At 34.8% G+C, this 26,222-nt stretch overlaps 1 protein-coding gene across 1 annotated transcript in view; it reads left to right on the forward strand.

Annotated features, from left to right (window-relative positions):
* LOC108736474 (protein-tyrosine sulfotransferase) overlaps positions 1 to 26,222 on the forward strand; it is a 241,466-nt gene that overhangs the window by 59,334 nt on the left and 155,910 nt on the right. The window lies entirely within an intron of this gene.

The raw sequence follows: 26,222 nt of genomic DNA on the forward strand, positions 1-26,222 counted from the left end.
CCTATTGCATAAAGTTTTCATTTTATTGTTTTATGATCAAAGAAATTTATAATTTTATTTCATTATAAAGCTTATCATCTGATTCTGTAAACCTAATTATACTTCCTAATCAAATTCTTAATTAATTCAATCGAATTATAACGATGGTTGTTCTACCAAATTTAATATTTTTTACGCTCTTTTCGTTTATGTCTACCTCTAAAAAGGGTTTTCGGTAGAAGAAGATTAAATTACTGGAGCGGAAAATGTAATGAAACTGTCGCCTTTTATGTAATTCAACGAGTAGGACGTAATAAGAACGGCCGATGACGGGGAAAAACCGTTAATCGACAGGGAATTTTTCAACCCCTTTGCTTGTGTCACTGTCAATATTTTGTCGAAGATTGGTCGCTCTATTCATGCGTGAAAAGGTTAGGTGCTGGCTAAATTTTGGATAACTAAAGAGGCGAGCTTCGTTGCCGGGTTTCGTGATATTTCTAAAAATAAATCTGGAATTGAAAACTGCTTATTGTATCGTACATTGTATTAAAAAGAAATTAAATATATTTCTTCAGGCATTTTCTGACGGTAAAGACTACGTTTACGTGAAGCTACACCTAAATACCTTACAGTTGTAACTTTTATGTTATTATTGAACTATGTCCATGTAAACGCAGTTTAACATCAGTTTTAAAAATTATGTTATAAGCCTCGCTAAATATGATTTAATGATTCAATGACTATTAATATGACAACTGATATGAAGAGTCTACAACTGATTTTCGAGATGTAGAAAAGATTAATGTTATATTTAATGTTTTCCGTAACATTAATATTGTAGCCGTAAAGAGTGAACAGAAGAGAATTTAACGGAAATCGTTTTTTAATAAGTACCTACTTTGTAGTTAATTAATTTAGTAACTGTTGTATTCCTGAAGTTGCCCTAGAAAAGCGAACTACTCATAAAGTAATTGTTCGAGTCCTATTCATCAATTCGTTTCACTCAAAATTCAGTTTTTTTTTAATGTCTGCTTTTTTAACGTTTTAATAAATTTCAAGATTAAATGTGTACACAAATTGGTTAGCGTTGACAGCTAGAAGAGTGTCATAAAGTCATGTATTGTGATGTGGAGGTCCATCGAGGACCCAGGGTGTTTAATTTTATTGCCCTATGTCCAAAATTGGTAATTTACCCATTCCACGTTTGTATACAGAATACAATTGAGAGCTGTAGAACGTAACTCAATAAACACAGAAAACTCCAAAAAAACTAAAACGCGTTTCGACACCCGCAGTGCCCATGGTCGTTGATGGACATTGATCCTAGCATATACATATACACTTGAGGAAAAGAAACTTTCTCAAAATTTAGTACAAAAGTAACATACATAATTAAGTTATTGCTGACTATATTATTATCTTTTCTGTCTTTTAACTTCTCTAGCATATCTTGTTTACGAGGTTGTCGGAGTCGGGTACTTGGTTCGTGGGGATTGGCGAGAAGTTTTCTTGCCTTTTCTTTTTTATTTCATCCGTTTTCAACGAAAGGGTCCCCTTTCTACTTGCTTTTGAAATAATTATCCGACGGAAGGAACTTCTTTTGAGGCTGCCTCATATATTAAATAACTTATTCTTGGGTTTCGTTTCACGTTTTCGTACTCTTGGAAGTTTTCCATCATCTAATTGTCGTTGACTCGCCAAGCAGTTCAGGAAGTTAGGGCTTGTCCGTGGTGCGTCTAACAGCTTTTGGCACTTTGGAGAGTACTTCTTAGTTGTATGGAAGGGATCGATTTTTTCTGAGAACTTTTGTTGAAGTGTGCATAACACTTAAATAAGAAAATGCGAATGGTAAAACGTTTTTAATGTGTGGGTGTTACTAATTTTTGTAATTTGAAATGTGTCTTGAGGTTAGGGGTTTGTGATGTTGCAAGTATTTAAGTAATGATTTTTTGCAGTTTAGATTAAATATAAACAATTTTAAGTTTTAAAACATTTCAATATTATTGAACCTCGGCATGTCATTGTAAAAGTTATCGTTAGTGCATTTAGTTACTTTATAATTATGTTTCTATTAATAAATTTAATACATATATTAGCTTATTATGCCTCAGAAAAAAAAAATGGATAACACCACTTTACTCATTTACTCTTATACAAGGGTATTATGAATTTAGTTTATCATATAATAATTCTGTAAATAATCAGGTTTTTCCTTTAATTGTGGCATGATGAGATGCTGAATTTTAAAGTTTTATAAATACGAAATTATAGACCTACTAGTAGCGAGTTGAGAACTGATCATAGGGATATTCTATTACCATCCAATCATCAAAAATATACGCTATGTCTGATCAGTATTACGGAATAATTAAAGGAGAAGAAGGTACATGAAAAAGAATGAGCCGTTTCCCACTACATAGTGATATATAATCGAATTTACTAATAATTGTCACACGTGAATTGATCTGAGTGTGTACCTGCTGTTGCGAAGGTCACTGGTAGGTATGCGTGTTTTGTCATTTGCCGCTTGCAATAACGAAGGGCGATACGATAATGCAGCTGCCAAACTGGCAACTGTTCTCAATCATTAACTCGTTAACTGTAGTATTTTTGGTGTATACTTTTACACCCTATATGTTATGGTGCTTTCACGAGATGCACTACCTCCAGATATTATCTTTCAAATAGTCCGGAATACGAATGACGTATATAGTGTATATAAACGGGAAGTATTCTATATACCTACTAGTAACAAGTTGAGAACCGAGTATAGGTAAGGATATTCTATTACATGCAACCATTAAAAATACGAAAGTGCGGGAAGCCACTTTTGTCCCACCGTTTGGTGAGATTACATTCGGGCGCATCACAATTATTCCTGTTGGCTCTTGGTAAATGTGTTTTTTATATTGATTGTTTTTACTGTTGGTATTGTTGTTATTGCAGTTTGTTTTCTTAAATCCATATGTGCTTTTCTTTTGTTTCATTATGAGCGGCAATGACTTTTTTATTTGTACTCAATTATTTTAAAGCAGTCGACAATTTGGTTAGCAACTCATAAGGGTCCTTTCTCCATGTTTAGGGGACATGTGCGAAAAATCTCCTTTTTCTGCGGCCCTTTCCCTTCCGAATATTTTCTTTGTCTTTCTTCCGCGTTTAAACGTTACTAACTGAAACTTTTTCCTATTCTTGTCAAGCTGTACCTATCCCATTTTTAAGACTCTTGAACTCTGCAGCGTTTTGTAAGAACGGTCTCTTTCATCTTTTAAAAGAGCATTTACTTCATTTCTACAATTCACATTCATTATTCTAATAAAAGAGAAATTTGTATATATACGATAGTGTGTTGTTGTCATTGATGTCACGTGATGGTACAGAGGGTTGATAGTATAATTCATGTTGGTTACAATATTCTATTGTCCTGTTAATTTTATTTTATGATCGAAAGGAGTAATACGCTGCATCTTAAATTATACCCATGGAATGCTTGTACGTAGTGCTATAATGCCGGAAACTTAGATCGTTTGCAACGTCGAAATTAAGCTTGGAAGTTTCTTGTATCTATGAAAGGGGATATTCCTGTGCAATGACTACTTATATTATACATATTATACAAAGTAGTGCACTATGTCGACTGATCTCGAACTTTGGTCGTATCGAATTATAATGATGAAGTTTATAATGAAATTTTAGGCCTACCTTTTGCAACAATCGATAGAAGTTCCGGTATAGACTCTATGCATTTATTTTAGTTACTATATAATGTACTAAGGAAAGTAGCATCAAAGGAGTAGTGATGGAAATTGAAAATACATTAACATCGGTAGACAATGTATCGAAAATGAAGAGAGGAAATATGTTGTTCCAAAAAATAAATTACATTATCTATACATCGAAGACGCGATCAACATCATTAAATACAGTACAACTGTAAAGATAGGTAAACAGGGGCAAAAGATAAGTATGCTTAGATTAATAGATGATTTAATAGTATCAGCATCTAGCAAGGAGGAGTTAGAGATAGCTTTAAATAAAGTGGAAGCGGTAGTGACGAAACTACTGTATGAAAATAAATAAAATTAAAACAAAAATATTCAAGGGAAGAAAAAGTAGGGAAAAGATGAATATGATGATAGGAAACGAAAAAGCGTTAAATAATTGGGAGCCGGATTGTCAGAACAGCATTGTATGAAAATAAATAAAATTAAAACCAAAATACTGGTATACAGGGAAATAAAATGTAAGGAAAGAGCGAATGTAAAGATAGGAGACGAAAGCTTAGAAGAATTGGGTGATTTTAGGTATCTAGGAAGTCAGATAAGTCAGGACGGAAGGAGTAGTATGGTTATAAAGCAGAGATAGCGCAGGGTCGAGTCGCCTTCAATAAATAGAAGTCACTATTATGCTCGCGAACGGTTACTTTATCTATTCGAAAAAGATTGTTAAAGGTGTATACTTGGAGCACGGCGCTGTACGGGTACGAAACATAGACAGTGGGCTCGACAGTTAGAAGCGTTCGAAATGTGGTGTTACAGGCGAATGATGAGGATATCGTGGATAGAGAAGGTTAGAAATGGAGAGGTGAGAGGTATTAAAAAGAATAAGAGAACAGAGGACTCTATGGAAGTCAATAAGAAATAGGCGAGATAAGTTAGTAGGACACCTTCTCAGGTATGAAGGACTAGTCAGGGACATATTAGAAACGGATTTCAAGAGTGGTAGAGGTAGATCTAGATTAGATTACTGTTCGCAAACAGTTATGATGTGGCACGTTCTAGTTTTAGGAAAATGCGAAGTTTAGCTCAGGATAGGAAAGAGTGGAGGTACATGTCCAACCATTCTTAAAATTTACAACCTTACAATGATGACAAAAAATTTTGAAAATTACTGTAAAATATAGCCAAAGCTTTTAAAGGACGTTTATCTTTTCATAAATCTAAAAAGCATAATTCCCTGGAACAACCCAAAATTCAAACATTTTGACAAATAAAGCTCAGAGCCTTTTGTTGTTTTTGAATGTGATCGAAAGGAAAAGAAGTCGATGCGGCTTATGAAGTACAAAAAACTTTTTGCGAAAATTGGTTCTCAGTACATTTAACAATTTAGATTACTGATCTTTTTACACATTTATCAAATTCACTAATCTACAATAGTTTCCTGCTGTGTTGTGTGTTCAACCTGGAAGCTAGTAGGAAGAAGAAGTATCATAACCTGCAATAACTTTAACATTCGCACTTTAACTTATTATTACATTTGGATATTATATATTTGCATATCCCTAATGCCTAGTGTGCTAAATTACGATATTATATCATATATGAACCAGACCGTCTGCGATTCGTCTCATTTAAAGCAAGCGTACAGATGTTGCTCAAGGAAACACGCGAATAACTTTAATACTATACTCGGAAATGCGGTTTCGTTATTTCTTGGATATTACTCGTTCTTTACGGTGTTATAAAATTAAACAATATGTAGTCTTGTCAGAGTTTAGGAGCAACCATTACAATAAAAGTGAAATACCCATATAAGTATGTAACTTGTACTATCTGCTGTAATGGAAATAACGCTTATAAAATGTTTCTTCTTGCGAGAGCATTTAGTTCTAGTGCATTATATATGTATATATGTTATTTTCGTATTTCCATGGTAGAAAAATTCCCTGTCTCTATTGTGGTGTATTGTTGAGTTTACTAAACATCAGTTATGCTTACAAAGGAACATGTGTAAAAAATTAGTTTTCATTTTACAATTTTCTGATCCATAACAAGGCTTCGAATCAATGAAAGAAATAGCTTGGTGTCGTGGAATACCCAGTAGAAACAAAGTTCTTACGCTATTCGACAAACATTAATTATAAATTAGTATATAGGTACTACATCACCAGTCTGAACTATTTTAGGTAACAAAACTATTAATTTGTTAATATATATCATAATTGAGATTGTATAACGCTGAAAATGGCCTAAACAAAAAAGGTGAAACGTTAAGGGATTTTAAATAAATACAATAGCCTTATTATCGGAAATAGTTCAGACTGCGAAGATTACACTTGGAAGTCTTGAAAGGGACTGAATTGTGAATGCGGTGCCACTGAAGATGTTAACTACATTTGCTGACGAAACGTAACAGTTCATTTAGACGACGGCCCTTTTACGTCAATAAAAATTATGTTATATCTGACATGGAACTCAATAAGAAATAGGCTCGATAGGTTGGTTGGACACCTTCTCAGGCATGAAGGGCTAATTAGAGACATATTAGAGGCATAAACGGGAGTTAGGAAGGGTAGAAGTATGCCTAAATTAGATTACTGTTCACAAATAGTTAAAGATGTGGGATGCTCTAGTTTTAGGGAAATGCGAAGATTCGTTAAAAATAGGAAAGAGTAGAGGTGCGTGCCCAACGAGTCTTAGGACTGACGATCTTATGATGATATATTTGCTATTTTTGTTATAAAAATTATTTTTATATTGAGTACTTCGAAAAAGATTGTTAAAGTTTTGGAGTGCGGTGCTGTACTGATGCGAAACATGGACGATGGGCGCGGCGGAAAAGAAAAGGTTAGAAGCGTTCGAAATGTGGTGTAAGAAGCTAATGAAGAGGATACCGTGGATAGAGAAGGTTAGAAATGAAGAGCTGTTAGAAAGAATAGGAGAACAGAGAACTCTCTATGTTACGATAGCACTTCGTTTTGTATATTAGAATTATTCAAAATATTTTTATATTTAGTAATACTATCACTGACGGTAGAATCAAATCCACTAATAATAGTTTGTATTTTTTCGAAATTCTTTATATTAAAAGACACATTAACCAAGTTACTCATCTTGTGATGATATTTTTTAAGAGGTAAGGGTATGCCCGGAAACTTTTATTTGTAAAATTTTACTCTAAGGGGAGCTTTAAGAAAACTCTTTTTTTACATTCGCAATCAATTTATTTACATCCAGGTATTTTACTCTGGAAACTTTTGCAACCCTATTTAAAGCGTGTGCAAATGTTTGTTATTGAAAAACAATTAGTGCAGTGGTTAATGAACTTTTAAACATTATTTGATAGATATGGATAGAAAATTTGTAAATAATAAGTCCCATTTTACCAAAATATGCATTATTGGAATGTCATACAAATATGCTTGCAAATATGTTATATGCATTTTGCATACAGTCCGAATTCTAGTTATTAGCGCAAGTCCGTAAGAGAATTTTGTACTCTTGTAAATGGTCGCATTAACCAGAACAAATTTGTTAATTAAAAGCAATTAAACTTCATGTCTTCTCAGCCCTCTGAGAACATTTTGTACCACCGATAAACGTTGCTTCGGCCCAAGATAGCTTCACCATATGCCACAGTCAACATTCGGAATGCGCACGTATTGTTTTTCACACAAAATTTGATACTGATTCTGTGATCCATTCTTTGGAATAGGCAAAAATCGAAGACGAGCCAAAACACGTGCAAGTAAAGCAGCTGTCAAAAATTGACTAAACATTCAACATGGCCGAACATGTCGGTATAAATGAGAGACATGAGTATCAAAATAACGCTACAAAAAAATCGAAAATCGAATATACGTAACCCGCGGAAATTCAAAATTCGCGATACTTTTTGAACAGACCCCGTAGATACCTGCTTGGATTTTATTTTTTAGCTGTTTTACTTTGTTTTGAAAATATATTCTGGAATATTGCAACATATGATCTTTTTGCTGTTTTGACATTTCTGCCTCTTGCGTGTTCTGAAAGTGCTAGATGGAAATTATACATTAGTTAATGTTTCTACCGTTTTCATAAAGTTTCCAATTTCGGAAGATATAATTTTCTAGAAGGTCCATGAAATTTCAACCATTGATGACATACAGAACGGTAAATATCATTCTTTCAATAAACGTACATCATAATTGTCTTATTCTTTTCCTTTTATATTGTGTTAAATGTTCTTTGTGTACTGTACTATTTTTTGAATTAGAAATTTTGGTTGTTACTATTTTTTGGAACACTGTAAGTCTTAAACCTGAAGCTCACTCTTTATTTATTTTTTCCACGGATTACACTGCTTACATTAATCAGTATTTTCCACTTATTTCTTTTGGTTGAGATGAGGAAAGTAAGACGGCTCTCCAAAGTACTTCTATTACTTCTATCTTTGATCGATTCGCAAAGAGGTTCATTTGTCTTCTGTCCTGGATTATTAGTTATTAGGGAATTAGTGGGATAGATTGCAGATCAGATAAAAAAATATGTATTGCATCTAGGGATTTCCTTAATACTTACTGAAGCATCCGAAGAAATAAAGAACCAAATCTGTTTAGTCCTAATAATTATCTATATTTTATACAATTATTTTAATTCGAAAACTTTTCCGTTTAGTGAGATTTAGTATTGTCAATTACTTTCATTACATTTCAAGTTTCTATATTTCTTTGTTCTTTTGTTAAATTCAACTTTATAACATTACTTCAAACATTTCTTCAAGCATTTTAGGTCATGAATTTCTTTCTTTCATTATTTGGTTTTACAATATTTTGTGAATAATTTCATTGTCATACAGACAAAATGTACGTGATAAATTCAATAATTCCTGGTAGTATAAATGAGGTATTTCTGTCACTAATACCTGGCTTATTGTTAGCTCTTTGATACCTGTTTCTAGAACTTTTCTATATCTGGTTGTACTCAACACCCTCTCGTATATTACGGAAATTCCTATATCTATCCACCACCATAATATCTTTCATTTAGACTCCACCCCCTTTCTTAGTGGTTCTCTAGTTTTTATGTAAATTTAATATTGTTAGTTAGTATGTAAGACACATTCTCATTAAACACATCAACTCAAATTCGCTACTAGTTTTATTTAAAACATTCTAGTAGAACGGTAGTTCATTAACGCAACTTCCGAGTGGTCTCCGGATAATTTTTTATCTCACGACTGCACAAAACAAAATCTTTAAAAAAATGTTCCGAATCGATTGATTGTGCATTTCGCAATGATTTATGCATTTGGAGACATTTTTAAATTCGTGTTTCTGAATCAAAATAGAATAAATTTTCACCAAAAACATAAACTAAATTTTTCAGGTGACTGTAATCCTTTCTGCACTTTTAATGTCGTTCAAAAAAAGTAGGTGGAATGATTAAGCAGCCGAAAGCTCCTTGGTAAGTTTTATGATATTTACAAGATTGGCCACACCGTTTTTCTTAAAGTGACGTATCAATTTGGCAGGCAGCTCGTGCTAGTTGAATCGTTGCCAAAACATTCTACTTGTTCTACACCGAAATAAATTCGATTAGTATTTACAACAGGCGCGGCGAATTTAATGCTCACTTTTTATACAATCTGTGTATTTTTATATATATGAAGGTATATATGTACCTGTGTGTATGTGTGTTTACACATATAATCCGGTAGCGTCGTCTTATAATTGATGAGATCTTTTACCCGTCGCACCGAAGAAAGAAAAAACAATATAAGCTGGATAAAAGTGTGCAATACTGAAAACTACACGCACGCTTGCGTTGGAAAACGCGTTTGATCTCGGTTACTATTATTATTGTCCCTTCTATCTCAGTAATTGTAAATGGCAAGCGTGTTCAGTTTTGACTTGACAAATAAACAAACATTTCGAAAATTAAACAGTACAAAAGGGAGATTACGCAGCATATTTCATTTTTTAGCTGCTTTTGATGTTCCTAAAACATTTCAGTCCAAGTACTTCCGACATTACAATTAGCACTCGTCGATTGTAAACAGCAGTTTATTTTACCTACACATGAAAAAGTATCTACGAATGTGTGTGTATTTACCAGACATTTGCAAGTAGCATTGCCTACAACGAAGTACAGGCCTGACGCTGGAAGCTGGCGGAAATTTTAAAATGGCGTGGATGCGCGGTGGCAAAAGTGGGCAGTTTTAGATATAAAGATTGCAGCCCTCATTCTTCAGTATTACTATCAGGGGCGTAGATTAAATATTTAAAAGCAGGGATCAGTGAGCAAGTAATAGACAGACAAACAGAAGAACTAATTGTTGATGTTGGTGACAGTGATAGAGATTCCCATGATGAGAGTGAATGTGAAAACTAACTATAAAACAAAAGCAATAGGTTAATTTTTTCTTTTTGATAAGTCATGTTTTTACATTATTTTCTAGTACGCTACTGTCCTATCTGTATTAATACTAAAATTTACGCCTACTGAAAGCTTATTTGTGTATTGGTTCCAAGTGACTTACCCAAATAGATCATAAATGGACAAGTACCTGCGCGACCGCTCGCCAGCTTCCTTCGTCATTCGTATTACTCTACACCAGGGGTGACCAACCCAAATGAACTTGCGGGTTATTTTGGAAATAAATCGTAACTCTGCGAACCGCATGTACATATTAGGTTTAGACCTATAGACATACTTTTGAATTTATAACTGTAAACTCGTTAATAAAACGCAATATTTCTAATGTTTTCACAGAAATATTGTTTTAAAATAAAACTTAATTTTCTCTCATATAGTTTCAACAGTTAATTTTTGAATAGACGGCTGTATAAATAATATATATTTTTAGTATCTTGGTCTTCACTACTTTGGTAATTATATCATCATCATTATAGGTTTTTAGACCTGAGATTAGTTGCACACGCACTTCCACGCTTTTCTATTTTTAGCGAATTTTCGAATTTCTTTAAAACTGAAACATCCTAAATCATTAACCATTTGTGAACAGTAATCTAATCCAAATAAATAAAAGTAAAACAAAAATACTGGTATGCAGGGAAAGAAAATGTAGGGAAAGAGTGAATGTAAAGATTAGAAGAAGTGGATGATTTTAGGTATCTGGGAAGTCAGATAAGTCAGGACGGAAGGAGCAGTATGGATATAAAACAGAGGATAGCGCAGGGTCGAGTCGCCTAGAATAAAATAAAGTCACTATTATGCTCGCAAACGGTTAATTTAGAAATTCGAAAAAAGATTGTTAAAGGTGTATGTTTGGAGCGCGGCGCTGTACGGGTGCGAAACATGGCCGGTGGCCCGCGGCGGAAAAGAAAAGGTTAGTAAAATTCTAAATGTGGTGTTACCGGCGAATCATGTGGATACTGTGAATAGAGAAGGTTAGAAATGAAGAGGTATTAGAAAGAATAGGAGAACAGAGGACTCTATGGAAGCTAATAAAAATTTGGCGAAATAGGTCACCTTTTCAGGCATGAAGGTGAAGGTCTAGTCAGGCATATTAGAGGCAGAAACAGAAGTTAAGTAGAGTAGAGGTAGACCTAGATTAGATTACTGTTTGCAAATAGTTAAGGATGTGGTATATGTGGTATGTTCTATTTTTAGGGAAATGCGAAAATTAGTTCAGGATAGGAATGAGTGGAGGTGCTTGTCCAACCAGTCTTAGGTCTGACGACCTTATGATGATGAGGTCTTATAGGTACCCATAAAGAAACACGAAAAAGGAAAGCGGGTGAAATATTCTCATATTAGAGTAGCAAATTCTAGCCTGAAGCGTTTACTTTTTTACAGTGATTTCGGAGAAGCATTCATTTGTCATTTTCTCCCATCTCTTTCTACCTGTTTAGTTAGATATATCGAAACGGAAAAGGTTTATTATCCAACTGGTCATGGAAAATTGCCAACTAGAACACAACTTTGTTGCCGTAAAGGATTACATTGATTACCAAAACCTATACAAATATACATATTCTTTTTGTTGTGGTTCATAAAGTTGAAGTTAAGCCGAGTTCATGAAACACTACATGAAGCTGTTCCACGTAGTCGAAGCTATTGACCGTAAATTGATTGGTTTATTTCAGTACAATTCTTTAATGAAACGGAATGTGCTTTTTGTCAAGTGAAAAAAAGTCCTCAATCTTTATTAATTTAGTTTACTTAATAGGTTTCTCGAAATCGAATTATCTACTTATGCTTATTGCTATTTTTGTATCTACTAACAACTGCTTTTTTTATTAAAAATCGCCCAATTGTTTAACTGGTTGAGCGTGTTTATGTTATGTAAATATTATGTCGCCGTAGATTATTATTATTTTTTTATTTTAATTTTGGGTGCTTCATTTCCATCAGCCAGTAATGCTGGTGGACGGGCAGTCCCTCCGGACTGCGCCGGAAGGTAGGGTGGAAGGTCCCCTTCAGCTTGCTTTCAGGAATCGTGGGAATGGGTGGGTGGTGGTTCGGGTGAGAAAGATGAGACGGACGAAATGAAGACAGAAGAGAATGAAAGATTATCTGTGGAATATTACTGCCCCAACATTTGCCTAAGTATTCCAAGGAAACCACAGAAAAACTTGGACCAAGGCAGACGGATCCGGAATTGAACCGGCGTCCTCTCTAATGCTAAGCAAACTTCTAGGCCATGCCACTCGCTGTTGCCGTAGGGTTATAGGTAGGCAAAGGTAGTAGCTGTGATGGTTAAACTCCCTCAGACGGAATTATAACGTCCCCTGACGGAGTTATATTAAGTTAAATTGTATTAAAGTAGTCAGGAACCCTGATTGGTTTGTGCGAAGTGCTATGTTTTAAGGGTTTGGTAGGGTTATGGTGAAAAGTATTTCTCTGATTGACATGTGTGAAGTGATATGCAATATGGGTTAAGGTTAGGTTAAAATGTGAGAGGATTTCCTAATTAGCACAATAAACTGCTCTACACTAAGGGTGTAGGTTAGATGATGTTGGAGATGGTTTTTCCGATTAGCATATGAAAAGAACTATTTATTGGGGATGTATGTATATTAGATACGGTATCCGTCCATCCAAATTTAGACGGATTTGGCCTATTCCTTTATAAGTGTTGCATTATTCATTGTAGAATATGAAAACTACCTGACTACAATTCATAAAGGGGCATGCTCCATGTAGCGTGCGGACCGCATGTGGTTAATGAAGGGCATGCCTATATAGGGATTTCTCCGTAGATTCCTCATGAAAATTCTACCAAAAAAAGTGATGATACTGAAATGATTACCTTATGGGTTTTTCATATGGGTCTTAAGGGGCAAACTCAACACATGTATAAACTTATAAATCTACCTTATGGGGGCTCGATGAGGCAAATCCGTTTGAAAATACTCTCGGTAAAATGAAAAACTTATTAAAAATTATAACAATCACTTTGCCCAATTATATCGTCGTTTCAATGAAATCTTTTACAATTGCAACGAATCAACAAGTCTACTTCCTGATATTAGCGTTATAAGACAACTGAAACCAGACGCATCAAGTCGAACAACAGTAAACCGATTGCAATTTTAAGTATTATTGACTACAAAAGAACCCAAACGAATTTTATAAACAACTGATATATATATATTCCTCCAAATGGAGATATAAATTGTATTGAAATTTCTGGAAAACTTCTACGAAAAAGAAAGTCCCTTTAACGTATCCATACGATGCTAAATATTTAGAAATGTACCTATAGTTTCTACAAACAATGAAAGTATTACTAGCTGTAAAATCATAGATGTTGATAAAAAAAAATGGTTTATCTTAATGCTAGAGACGAAAGTAAAGAAATAATATGTGTTATACACGTTGCTACATATGTAAAAGTGAACAGTTTCTCATTGGTAAAATATATTTCTCATTCAATTTTGATTTTTTTTCATTAATAGTATAGTGCATTTTTCCAAAAGCTTTTAATGGTGTAGCAGTAATTTTTCCCCACGGGGGCTACATGCGGCATTCCTGATGATGCGCAAATGCGGGAAGGAGTTATATGCCTCTTCCTTGCCCTAGAGGGCAACCTCGTGGGGCCTACAAGGGGTAGTGGGCTATCCGCTTAGGGACCCTACCTGCACCCCTCTCAAAATTCTAGTCCAGTATATGTAGATTAAGCTTCTATCATTCCTTAGGAGTAAGCATCTAGTTTCCGGAAGTTGCAGTTTCTTTGAAGATTCTTTGCTGAGAAACTCGAACGTAGGTTTGCATTCCAAATTTGAATTTCGTACTCGGATGAACTCAAAGCGAAGCATCCGTGTGTGACATTCGTGACATTCGTTAAATTTACCTACGAAAATCAGTCATCCTTTAAGGGTCAAGATAAGTAAAAATAAAAACTGACACTCGGGCAGATATTAATCGTTAAAAATGCTTTTTTATACAACTTTTAATTTACGCATTATGGATTTATTAAGAAAAACAAAATTGAGTTCTCATTTTCACACGTGACAATGACATTTTCAGATGAACTAATATAGAAAAAGGATAAAACACCTAAAGCTCTTTAGGATATAAATGAAAGGTGGTTACGCATTTTCGAAGCGGTTTTATTATTTTTCATTTTCATGCTTCTGTTACGTTTTATACCTTATGAGACCCGTTTAACAATTCTCCCATTTTCCATTCTGTGTAAGTATCTACTTTTCCCACTGATTTATGCGCTCCTTTATTATTTCATCTACACGGAATATGCTGAGTTTATTTCTAGTCTGTATTTTTTGGTGTAGTCAAGTAAATCTATAATAGTACATACTATTGAAGGATCGTTCGTATTTCCTAATAATACGATCAAATATAAACGGCAATGTGTGTACAGCATCAGTCTTGGACTATAACTGTATTTAGTTATCGTTATCGATAACAAAAAATGTAGATAACTATCAATAATTATCGGTATATCGATAACAATATTAACAACTGATAACTATCAATATATCTATAAATATCGATATCTGCTTTATAGATATATATGTATAGGAAATCATTTTTAATTCATAGTAGATATTGTTTCTAAATTAATCTGTATACATACCAGTAAGTAAGTGTATAACTGTTTACTTATTTAGTTACTTTTTCTTAGAAAATCTTATTCCAAAAATATTTAAAAAATTTCCATAATTACAAATACATCAATATTAAAGTGTTAAAAAAAAAAATGACTATTTTGTTTGACATTGAAAAAACGGTAGAGTATCCCTAGGCATAAATCCTGTTAAAATATGAACCTTAATATTAATAAATATTCGCAGGTTGCATTTTCTATTTCCCACTTAAATAATAGGAATTTTTCTTTCTTACAACAAATAGTTATCCATATACATATTCTATAATTATCGATAATTATCAATATATCAATACATATTTTTTTGTAATATAGCTATTGATATATTGTTAACTATGGATAATTATCGAATATGGGTATACTGATAATTATCGAAATATCGATATTTTTGCCCAGCACTATACAGCATACAAAGACGGCTATGACTTAGTTTATCCTACTTAAAAACACTTAAAACGATATAACACACAATGTACTGTTGCGATGCTTTTTGGGTGGGTGCATACACTATCGATGTCGTAACAGTAATCGTTCATCTTTCAAATGTCCATTTCCGCGGCTCTATCGTTTGTTAACCACTTTGGTTAGCGTTCATATATGTAAAGCACAAAAAAAAATTTTAATTAACTTACCATTAACATATAGGAGGTAGTACGTGAGTTTGCGTGAATAAAATAAATCAATATTGTAACGAATTTTGTAGTATTTATTTTATTTATTTAACGGATATTTATTTTACAGTTTATTATTTACACGATGATACTAATTAGACGCTTAAACTTAAACACGCGGTGTTTATAATGTTCCTGTATTTATATCACCCGGCATTCGAACTGTAATTCGCACTGTTCATTTATATTAGTGATCAGCTGTCCAAACTGTAAACTAACTCCGGCTGTCATCCAGTGGCCTATTCATATTTTTATTGAATTCTCTGGAACAGTGTTAATTCTTCTCGAAAATTCCGGAATTCCAACTGTTACGCAGGCAAATATATGTCATTCACGGTAAGAGTTATTTATTTAGTATAAAGACTACCTACCGCTGACCGATCCCTACCTGCTGGCATTATCAAGAGTCGTCAGCAATCAATGTACGAGGTCTGTTCAAAAAGTATCGCGAATTTTGTTTTTTCAAAGTAATCCCCATCAGATATTATACACTTGTGCCAACGTGATCTTGTTCAGCTCCTCCTTCGTGTTGTCTTTATCTCCTCATTCGTAGCGTAGCGTCATCCTTTCACGGGCCTCTTCAGTTTCGAGATTATTAGTATCTTGTTTTTGGTCAAAAATTTGCGCACAAGCAACGATGTGTGAGAAGGGGCGTTATCATAGCGCAAAAGCCAATTTTTGTTCTTCCATGAATCCGGGCGTTCCTGGCGAATTGCTTCGCGTAAATTACATATCACTTGCAGGTAATATTCTTTATTGATTGTTCTACCCGGTGGCAAGAACTCATGATGCACTACCACCCTGCAATCGAAGAAAACTGCAAGCAAAACTTTCACGTTCGCCCTAACTTGCGGCGCTTTTTTCGGTCTTGGCTCGTTGAGTTTTGGTTTCCACGTCATAATCATAAACCCATGATTCGTCACCAGTTATGACTGGTCAATACTATTTTCTTCACTTCATCAATGTTTTTGTCTTTGTTGACGTGCTCGGGCGTCCGGCACGCTCTTCCTCGTTTCCATCTTCTTGGCCCTCTAAGAACATTTTGTACATTTCGATTAACGTTACTTCGGTCCAAGGTAGCTTTATCATATGCCACAGTTAACATTAGGAAATCGTCGCACACAAAAATTGATACAGATTTTTTGATCCATTTTTTGGATCATTATCATAGGATCGTCAGTCCTAAGACTGGTTGGATACGTACCTCCACTCTTTCCTATCCTGAGTTAAACTTCGCATTTCCCTAAAACTAAACAGCCCACATCCTTAACTATTTGCGAGGAGTAGTCTAATCTAGGTCTACCTCTACCCCTCTTAACTCTTATTTCTGCCTCTAATATGTCTCTGACTAGACCTTCATGCCTGAGAAGGTGTCCTACCAACCTATCTCGCCTATTTTTTATTGACTTATAGAGTCCTCTGTTCTCCTATTCTTTCTAATACCTCTTCATTTCTAACCTTTTCTACCCACGTTATCCTCAACATCCGCCTATAACACTACATTTCGAAGGCTTCTAACCTTTTCTTTTCTGCCGCGCCCACTGTCCATGTTTCGCACCCTTACAACGCCGTGCTCCAAACATACACCTTTAACAACCTTTTTCGAATTTCTTAATTAACCGTTCGCGAGCATAGAAGTGACTTCTTTTTATTAAAGGTGACACCACCCTGCGCTATCCTCTGCTTTATATCCCTGCTACTCCTTCCGTCCTGACTTATCTGACTTCCTAGATATCTAAAATCAGCCACTTCTTCTAATTTTTCGTCTCCTATCTTTATATTCGCTTTTTCCCTACTTTTTCTTCTCTTGCATTTTTTGGAATAGGCAATAAAATCGAAGACGAACCAAAACACACGTGCAAGCCAAGCAGCTGTCAAAAATTAACTGAATACTCAACACGGCCGAATTTGTCTGTATAAGTGAGAGACATGAGTACCAACAAAACGCCACAGAAAAATCTAAAATCGAATGTACGTAACCCGCGGAAATTTAAAATTCGCGATATTTTTTGAACAGACCTCATATACAGTTATAAATTTGTTTTACCTTTCAAGTGGAACTCTTTATTGAATATTTGTACATTTAGGAGTCGATGTATACCTACTATCGAGGAAATGGAGATTTCAGGCTTTAATTAGCCTTACGGTAGATACGTCTTTCCCCAACCGTTAGTCGCAAAGTTGCACCCCTCGAAATAAGCATTTTTTTTATACAAAAAATATATTAGTGTTGGAGTCAAATGCATAAATAAATTAGCAGATCGCAAAATAAGCAGTTGCCAAATACGTATAATACCAGAAATATGTATAATACCATAAGTAGGTATCGATAATTTCGGAAGATTTTCCTTTTCTGCAAAACGAATTTATTAATTCATTTTTTATCAACTTATCGCAAATATGAAAACCTAATTAANAACAATATTATTTTATTATATTTTATATTAACAACAAAATAGATAACATGAAATCTCTTGTAGGCTTAAAACAGTAACGTGCTTCGCATTAGGGTTCAGAAAGGTAATAATTTCCAATGGTCTATGGATAGAGGCAAATAATTATTCTGCTATGTTCCGCTTCGAACCATCGGGGTATGGCGCTGTTGTTGCCATTGGGATAAAAAGTGAAATCAATTTTAAACGATTTAATTCCGTATTCGCGGCATAAAGAATTGCCATTGCCAAGCTATACCGGCTTCGATCTGGTTGCGCTAGTTTTTCGCGGTGTATTTCAGTCGTGATAAATGTCACTGTAAGTAATCAGTCAAACCTGTTAGCCGCAGTGGGTTTCATTTTTTTCTTTATCGAACAATGATCATTGTCAGGATGAACGGAAGAACCAATGGCGTAACACCTATACTAGTCTGCAGGTGATTAGTCTGAAAATTGCTCGCTCATTTTCAGTCAGTTGCGCATGGTACATGCATAGGATTGCTTTGTTGGTTATGCAATATGTATGAAGTAACAGAATCCAAATTCGGATGAATTTCGTATAGTTTTGAAGCCACATACTGTATCGATATGAACACTGTGAATGATAAATGTTTCAAATAAAACGGAGAATTTTAGTAACACTCCGTTTGTTCATACATCGGAATATTTAAAGGTTTGCATTTAAATTCATTAAATTTTTTTTTGTTTTATGCAGTTGCAATAGTAATATCGCTGAGATGCTTAGGTCTTCCTTGTTTTCCACATAAAGCATTCCTTTATGTGAAGCATTCTCTTCCATACTTATTGCGTTAAAATGCAGCGATATCTATACGAGGGTGCGTTTTTAAGTTCGCGGAATCAGTAGATAGGTCATTAGTGGGGGTACTTACTCCAGTCACTACGAATTAAGCAACTCATTATTAGCAAAAATAACAAGTTTTGTCGTAATTAGGTCAGTAGTCTTTGAACTATCGTCGACGAAGCATGTCGATCGGGAACAAATTGTAAAATATGGAGAAAATTGAGTACCGCGCTGTTATAAAGTTCCTTATCAAGCAAGGAAAATCAGTTCAAACCGTACTGGAAGAGATGTCATACGTTTACGGGAACTCTTGCCCAGGTAAAACCTTGACTTACAAGTGACATACCCTCTTTAAGCAAGGCAGGCACTCACTTGAAGACGACCCACGCCTAGGCCGGCCAATCGAGGTGTCCATTCCGGAAATCATTCAAAAAGTCGAAAAATTAACACTGGAAGATGCCCGAGTTGAAAAGAAACAGCTCGCAGAAATGGTAGGAGTATCAGATGCAATCATTTTTAAAATTCTTCACGATCATCTTGGCATGACTAAAGTCAGCGTAAGATGGGTGCCGAGAATGTTTATTCCGCCTCAAAAACAACAGTGTGTAGGGTGTTCTCGTGCGTTTTTAGACCTCTGTAGCGAAGATAAAGATGGAGTATTGACTCGAACTATTACTGGGGACGAAACTTGGGTTTATCATTATGAACCTGAATTCAAACAGAACTTCATGCAGTGGCACAAAAAAGGCTCTCCACCACCCAAAAAGTTTAAGGGGGAAAATCATGGTATAGTCTTTTGGAACTCAGAAGGGATCCTGTTGATCGATTATAAAGATAAAGGTGTCTCCAAAACCGAAGAATACTATGCTTCAATCCTAGAGTGGTTAGAGGAAGCAGTAAAATAAAAGAAGTGGAAAATTGACCAAAGCTGTCCTCCTTTTGCACGACAACGCGCCTATTCACAAGAGCCGTGCTGCGATGACTACCCTGCAGAAGCTGGCCTTCGAAATTTTGGCTCACTCGCCCCACAGTCCTGACCTAGCTCCCAACGATTATTACCTATTCCCAAACTTGGAAAAACCTCTTCGTGGGAAGAAATTCTCAAGCGACGAAGAAGTGAAGGATCTAGTGTCGACGTATTTTCAGATAAAGCAAAACTTTTTTTTTCGAAAGTATACGTAAGTTAATCGAAAGATCGGGAAAATGTATAAGGGTAGCAGGTGAATATATTAAAAACGAAAAATAAATTCGTACATTTATCTCCACTTCTTACCCCTTCATTCCGCGAACTTATAAACTCCCCTTGTATATTACTAGTTACTATTAAATCATTTTTTCCAAAGGTGGTCATATAAGAAGTACCATTTAAAAAAAAAATTGTCGTGGTTCGTCTACATATGTTTTAAATGTTTCAAATCAGTGATGCGCTGTTCTCGACGGATGTCTGGCTTTTTTATTTCATTTCATTTTTGAAACTTTCATGCATCTTTATATTCGTAATACCACTTATTGTTAGTAATATGTACCTACTATTTTGTATTTCTAGTCGTCATTGTTGATGTGTAAGTGCAATAATCGTATTAATATACGAGAGTGGAAGAACATATTCGCTAATGGATCCAAATTGTAATAAAGTGTGCAAGATGAGAGATTTCCGCTCTAGGATGCATACGAAATAAAAACCGAACTAGATTCTCGCTTCTTCGGTTGCTATTTTAAGCAGTAATTTGTTGTAATGCTTCTTTAGATATCGAGCAGGAGAAGATATGTTGCATAGAAAATGCATAATTGTAGTTATTACAATATTGATTAGGTAGAAGCTAGTTGAGAACCAATTATCATTTTAATGTATCCATAAGTTGCTGTTTCCTGGTTCAGTTATATTTACGATTCTATACCTTTTTCCGTTGACTTTATCAAATTTATAGGCTACAATTTTGCAAAATTTCATGCAACTTTCGTTTAAGGTTTAAAACATATAAGTGAATGAGAATGAAAAAAAAGTTTTTTTGAGCTGCATTCGTAACATTTGCGACTATCTCCTCATGAATCACTTAATGAAATATTCTGGATGTAGCTAATCATTCATTTTTAATGCTTATCGTTTAAAGGGTAGATTATAAAATTATTGAAAATTGACACTGGACGGTAGTGACAGATTTTTAAATGTAAATATTAATAACTAATTTACCCTGGAAGATTTGGTTAGCACATGGTGATAAATCAGCCAAGCAGTGCCTTTTCTTCTGATTTGATTTACAAATATTGAAATTTAGAGCTGAACACCTATTTATTAAAATCAAATATAAACCACATGACCTAGGGATAGCGTAATTTTCTATTCATCATCATAAAGTCATCAGTCCTAATACTGGTTGGACACGTACCTCCACTCTTTCCTATCCTGAGCTAAACTTCGCATTTCCCTAAAACTAGAACAGCCCACATCCTTAATTATTTGCGAAGAGTAATCTAATCTAGGTCTACCTCTACCCCTCCTAACTCCTGTTTCTGCCTCTAATATGTCTCTGACTAGACCTTCATGTCTGAGAAGGTGTCCTACCAACCTATCTCACCTATTTTTTATTGACTTCCATAGAGTCCTCTGTTCTCCTATTCTTTCTAATTCCTCTTCATTTCTAACCTTTTCTACCCACGATATCCTCATCATCCGCCTATAACACCACATTTCGAACGCTTCTAACCTTTTCTTTTCCGCCGCTCCCACTGTCCATGTTTCGCACCCGTACAACGCCGTGCTCCAAACATACACCCTTAACAACCTTTTTCGAATTTCTAAATTAACCGTTCGCGAGCATAGAAGTGACTTTCTATTAGTCGAAAAATTTTTAGAATTGGTTCAATAGTTCACGAGATTGCTCCCTACTAATAAATCATACTCGTGGCACAAATTTGCCTGCTTAACAATAGAGTTCCTGAATTTTCGAGAAGAATCAAGACTGTTCGGGAGAATTCGATAACAATATAAATTGACCCCTGGATGACAGACTAGCAAGTAAGCATTAATAATACAGTGTGATATAAATAAGTAGTTTAAGTGCCCAGTTAGTGTTGTCGGATAAATAAACAACTGTAATGTAGGAAATTCATTATACTACTATCCTATTTTTTCTTTTTTTTTTGTTGACTTCCATAGCGCTTTTTCTACACCATCTCTAATTTTTTATATTTACTGTATTTTCATCATCCGCCTATAACACCACATCTGAAACGCTTTTAATATTTATTAGTTTAATTTATGATGTGCTTTTTTACATTACATAATCGTGTTAACAGTTCTTTTCAGCACAGACAGTAGTCAATTTTCCTTCTGTTTGATTCTTTGTAACGAGATTCCTTAGAGGTAATGGGTTAAAGGTTGGGTAACCTATTATGCTCATCTGGTAATGCAGCACTGTTAATCTTGCCCAGATTGAATGGTTTTTAAAAATACATAGCTTAAATTTTGACTGTCACAAGGTGGAAGAAATTTGTTGGCATCGCGTATAAGAATTACGACTTTGGAAATTTAAGCAAGCCGAAAGTTTTTATTATTCTGCCAAGGTAGCATCTTGCCAGATGAATTGCCACTGTCCGAGAACAATAAAAATCCTTTACCTTATACGGCAACCTCAGGTCTGTGCTTTTTTTGTTTCTGCCAGACTGCGATGCCTGTCGGTGCTTCAAAATAATGGCCGTTTGTACTGAGCTTCGCTTTTTGATAGATTTAAGGAGACGATAAAATCTTACCAGCATTATTCACGAAAGCCTTCGCCTTTTTCCCCTTTTTACTATTTCGTGAGATGAAAATGTAAGTGCGTTTGTATGTTGTTTTTAAAGATTTCCCGTTTGAATAGTTCAATTCTTAAAAATTATTGAGAAAATAATAAACTGTTTCTGACATTTATTGACCAGGAGCTAGTGACTGGGATGAAGAAAATCAATTATTTATAAAAAGTCACTCCCAAATACTTTTTTTAATACACTTATCCGTGGACTAGTACTACTACGACTCATTTTGATAAAGGATAAATATTTTTAAGGCATTTGTTTTTTGGCAATGTGCGCGTCTAACATGGGCCTAGAGCGGTGGTTCCCAAATGGTGTTCCGTGAAAGGGTCACAGGGATTCCGCGTTTTTTGTCCTAATAAAAACATACAAGATTATGGGAAAAGCAACCATTCTGTATTTAACCGTAACAATAGCAGATTTTTCATGACCAAACCAGTAATAAAAGGTCAAACCCTAACGGTTCATTTTATGATAAGGACGAGTACCACTATTTTTGTAAAAGAATGATACCTAGATGCCACATGAGTCATGTTGAACTATATGACATGACGATAAATGAATAATGAAAATAGCTTCTTTGACTGATATATTCGATCAACTCAACGTAATCAAGAGGTCCTTAAAGTAAATAACCACAACTAAGTTTACAGTGAGAGACAAACTATATTCTCTAACGATAAAAAACAAATATGGCTCCTGCATTGAATGTGCTGAACAAAAAAGTTACGAATGTTAGTTCTCTTCGGAATGAGAATTTGATCGATATTAAGAATTCATCCCCTCTAAGACAAAAATTCGAATGGAATGATTCAAATTTAATTGACCGTTGGATTGAACTGAGATTAATGGTGAATACTCTGTAGTCATAGAGAAGGTTACCACGGTTCCTGTTTCGATTTGTATCGACTTACAGATTATAGACGAGCTTTCAAGTTTATGTCTACAATAAAAACAAATTCAGAATTTGACTGGAAGCCGTTCCGGATATTCGAATTCAATTGACGGACATTACACCTAATATTAATGCTATTACCTATTAGTAAAAATTTGCATTTTAAATACATACGTACAATAAAATTTTTGAGTTCAGCATGTAGACAATAAGGTGTCAAGGGTCTTATTGTCAGGTGAGTCAGAACAGGTTCCGTATATAGAAAGGATAGATTAAGAACCGCTAGCCTAGAGCGTGAATAATGAACGTCCTGGCGCGTTCTTTCCCGAGCTTTGTCGTTGCTGTACGAAAACTTTCCCGGAAGGAGTATATGTACATGCAAAACTTGTGAACAAATTCTGCCCAGTCTCACAACGATTTTTCGATATTCCGAAAACAATGCATTCTTTTGCCTGATTTGACAGATTTTTTTACAATTTCGAGGCAAAAAAATTAATTTTTGTTCCTTCTTAGTGTCTATGTAACATCGAAAAGCGTAAACGTACATTTAGGTTTATAATTTTAGTTTCGAATAAAGTTGTTATACATATATTTTCTAGTACCTAATAAGTATATGAATTTATTAAAAGCTTAGGAAACCAATGCTCGAATAATAATGATATATAATTTTACAGGATTTCCCTCTTGGGGGTAACCGGCAGCATGGTCGCGAATATGAAAAGTTAAAATTATCCCATTTTCATCTCCTTTGGTCCAAAATAAATAAATATTACACCTGCTCAGGCTTTTAAGTGTGTTTAGTATTAATGAATTTTAATTAAGAAGAACGTACAGCTAAGATAGTTGATGATATGCTGATATTTGGTATCGTTTAGGACTCACGAACGTTTTCTTAAAGAGGGTTGATTGTTATTAATCAATCTTCCTTTAACATACAGGAGTACGGAGTTCCTTTAACGCGTTCCGGAGATGGGATTGTTTTATTGTCTTGTCGAACTCTTCTCATTAGTCCGGCTCTGAATTGGCCTTCTTAACTTTCCAGAAGCGGTTAATCGCTGAATTTGAGAAGTTTCCGCGTTGCGTAATGAATCTTAATTTATTGCGCCCCGAAAGCTGATAATGGATCGGCTGTTTGATGGGTCTATTAATCATGGACGAAAGTTTTAAACAATGTTCTCAATCTTGACATTAAGCGAATATTTTAAAAACACGCCGACATCGATAGAAGCTTTTAGCTTAAGCCTCAGATATTTGATAATCAAAAATTGTAATTAAGACAGATCAATTCTCTATTTCTGCTCCTAGTTCTAATGTGAGAAAAGATTCAAGGCCAAAGAGGGTTGTAATATCTTTATTGAGTTATAGAACTCATACCTGTAATTTATAATAAGTATACAGTTTTCTGCAGAACTTAGTTGTAGGTAATCCAGGGACGTATCGAGCTTCATAGGGGAGGATGGTAGGTTTTAGTAAAAATACTCACTCAATTAGAAAAATTTGCCGACTGTAAAGTATTTAGTCATTCGCAATAAAACTAGCCGTTACGTCAAGGTAAAATAACCTACTTTTACAGTCCAATTTCTTTAAAATGCCGACTCTAACACAAGAAAGCGAACTCAGATACTTGGCACAATTGCCACATCCCTGCTTCGGTACGCCCACTAGAAAACATAGAAAATTAAGTAGGTAAGTGTTTAATGGTCCGAAAGCTCATCGTTCTTTAACGTTGTAGAGTTATATGTGTATAGTCAGTCTAACTCATTGGCAGTAGGCCAGTGTGTCAGTGTCATAAGTCAGTGTAGAATAGTATTATTACACGAACCAATAATTCGTGGGCTTTAGCGTTGTTTGTGCATAGTTAGTCGAACTTATTGGCAGTAGGCCAGTGTGTCAGTGTCATAGGTCAGTGTAGAATAGTATTATTACACTGACCAATAATTCGTGGGCTTTAGAGTTGCATGTATATAGTCAGTCGGACTTATTTGCAGTAAGCCAGTGTGTCAGTGTCATAGGTCAGTGTAGAATAGTATTATTACACGGACCAATAATTCGTGGGCTTTTAGATGAACAGTTTGCTAGAAACTGGATTAGATATACGGGTCCTGTGGCGCGAAGTCTGGATCTAAAGTCGCTAACTCCTTTGTATGAAATAAATATTTAAAGCCTAAAATTGTACACAACATTTAGAATTCTAAAACGTGTTTCGACACCCAACGTGTTATCCTTAATTGGAGTAAGCCTCTACTTATGTTTTAAAACAATAAAATTAAATTGTCATATTTTTGGGGAACAACATAATTTTTTTTATTGGAGAAGTTATTGTAAAATTTTGCTTTTAATATGTATTTTCTAAAGTATTACTTGTTCATATCGTGTATGCTTCGTTGACATTTTTGCGGACACGATCGTGTTCAATTTTGCTTGCACTAACCACTTCGGCTGCAACCACAGAACTCATCATTGCTTGTTGAAAGTCATTTCACCTGGAAAATTGTTCGAGGACCATTAGCGCCAGTCCGACAGCGGCAGTCAGCTTTTATAATTCTGAATTTCGAACGGAACTCCAATGCATTCGCACGGTCAGCTTACCATTTTCAATTGCCATAACGTGCATCGCTTTTCCTATACAGAGTGTGCAAATTTTAATCTCTGTAAGGTAAAATTAGAATATGTATGTACATTAGGGTGCTTCGAACAAAATTTTTATTTTTTTTCTAACTCTTACCCCCTCAAATGTTTCTGTTTGATGTAAAAGAAATCCTCGCCAAACATGAGCCTTATAGCTCAAATCTAAGGGGTTGCTATTTTTATTTTAGTTTCCCATTTAATTAACATAGGAAAAATTCTTTTTTGTTTTAATTGAA

The sequence above is a fragment of the Agrilus planipennis genome, unplaced genomic scaffold (assembly GCF_000699045.2).
Source record: "Agrilus planipennis isolate EAB-ADULT unplaced genomic scaffold, Apla_2.0 scaffold127, whole genome shotgun sequence".
Taxonomy (NCBI): domain Eukaryota; kingdom Metazoa; phylum Arthropoda; class Insecta; order Coleoptera; family Buprestidae; genus Agrilus; species Agrilus planipennis.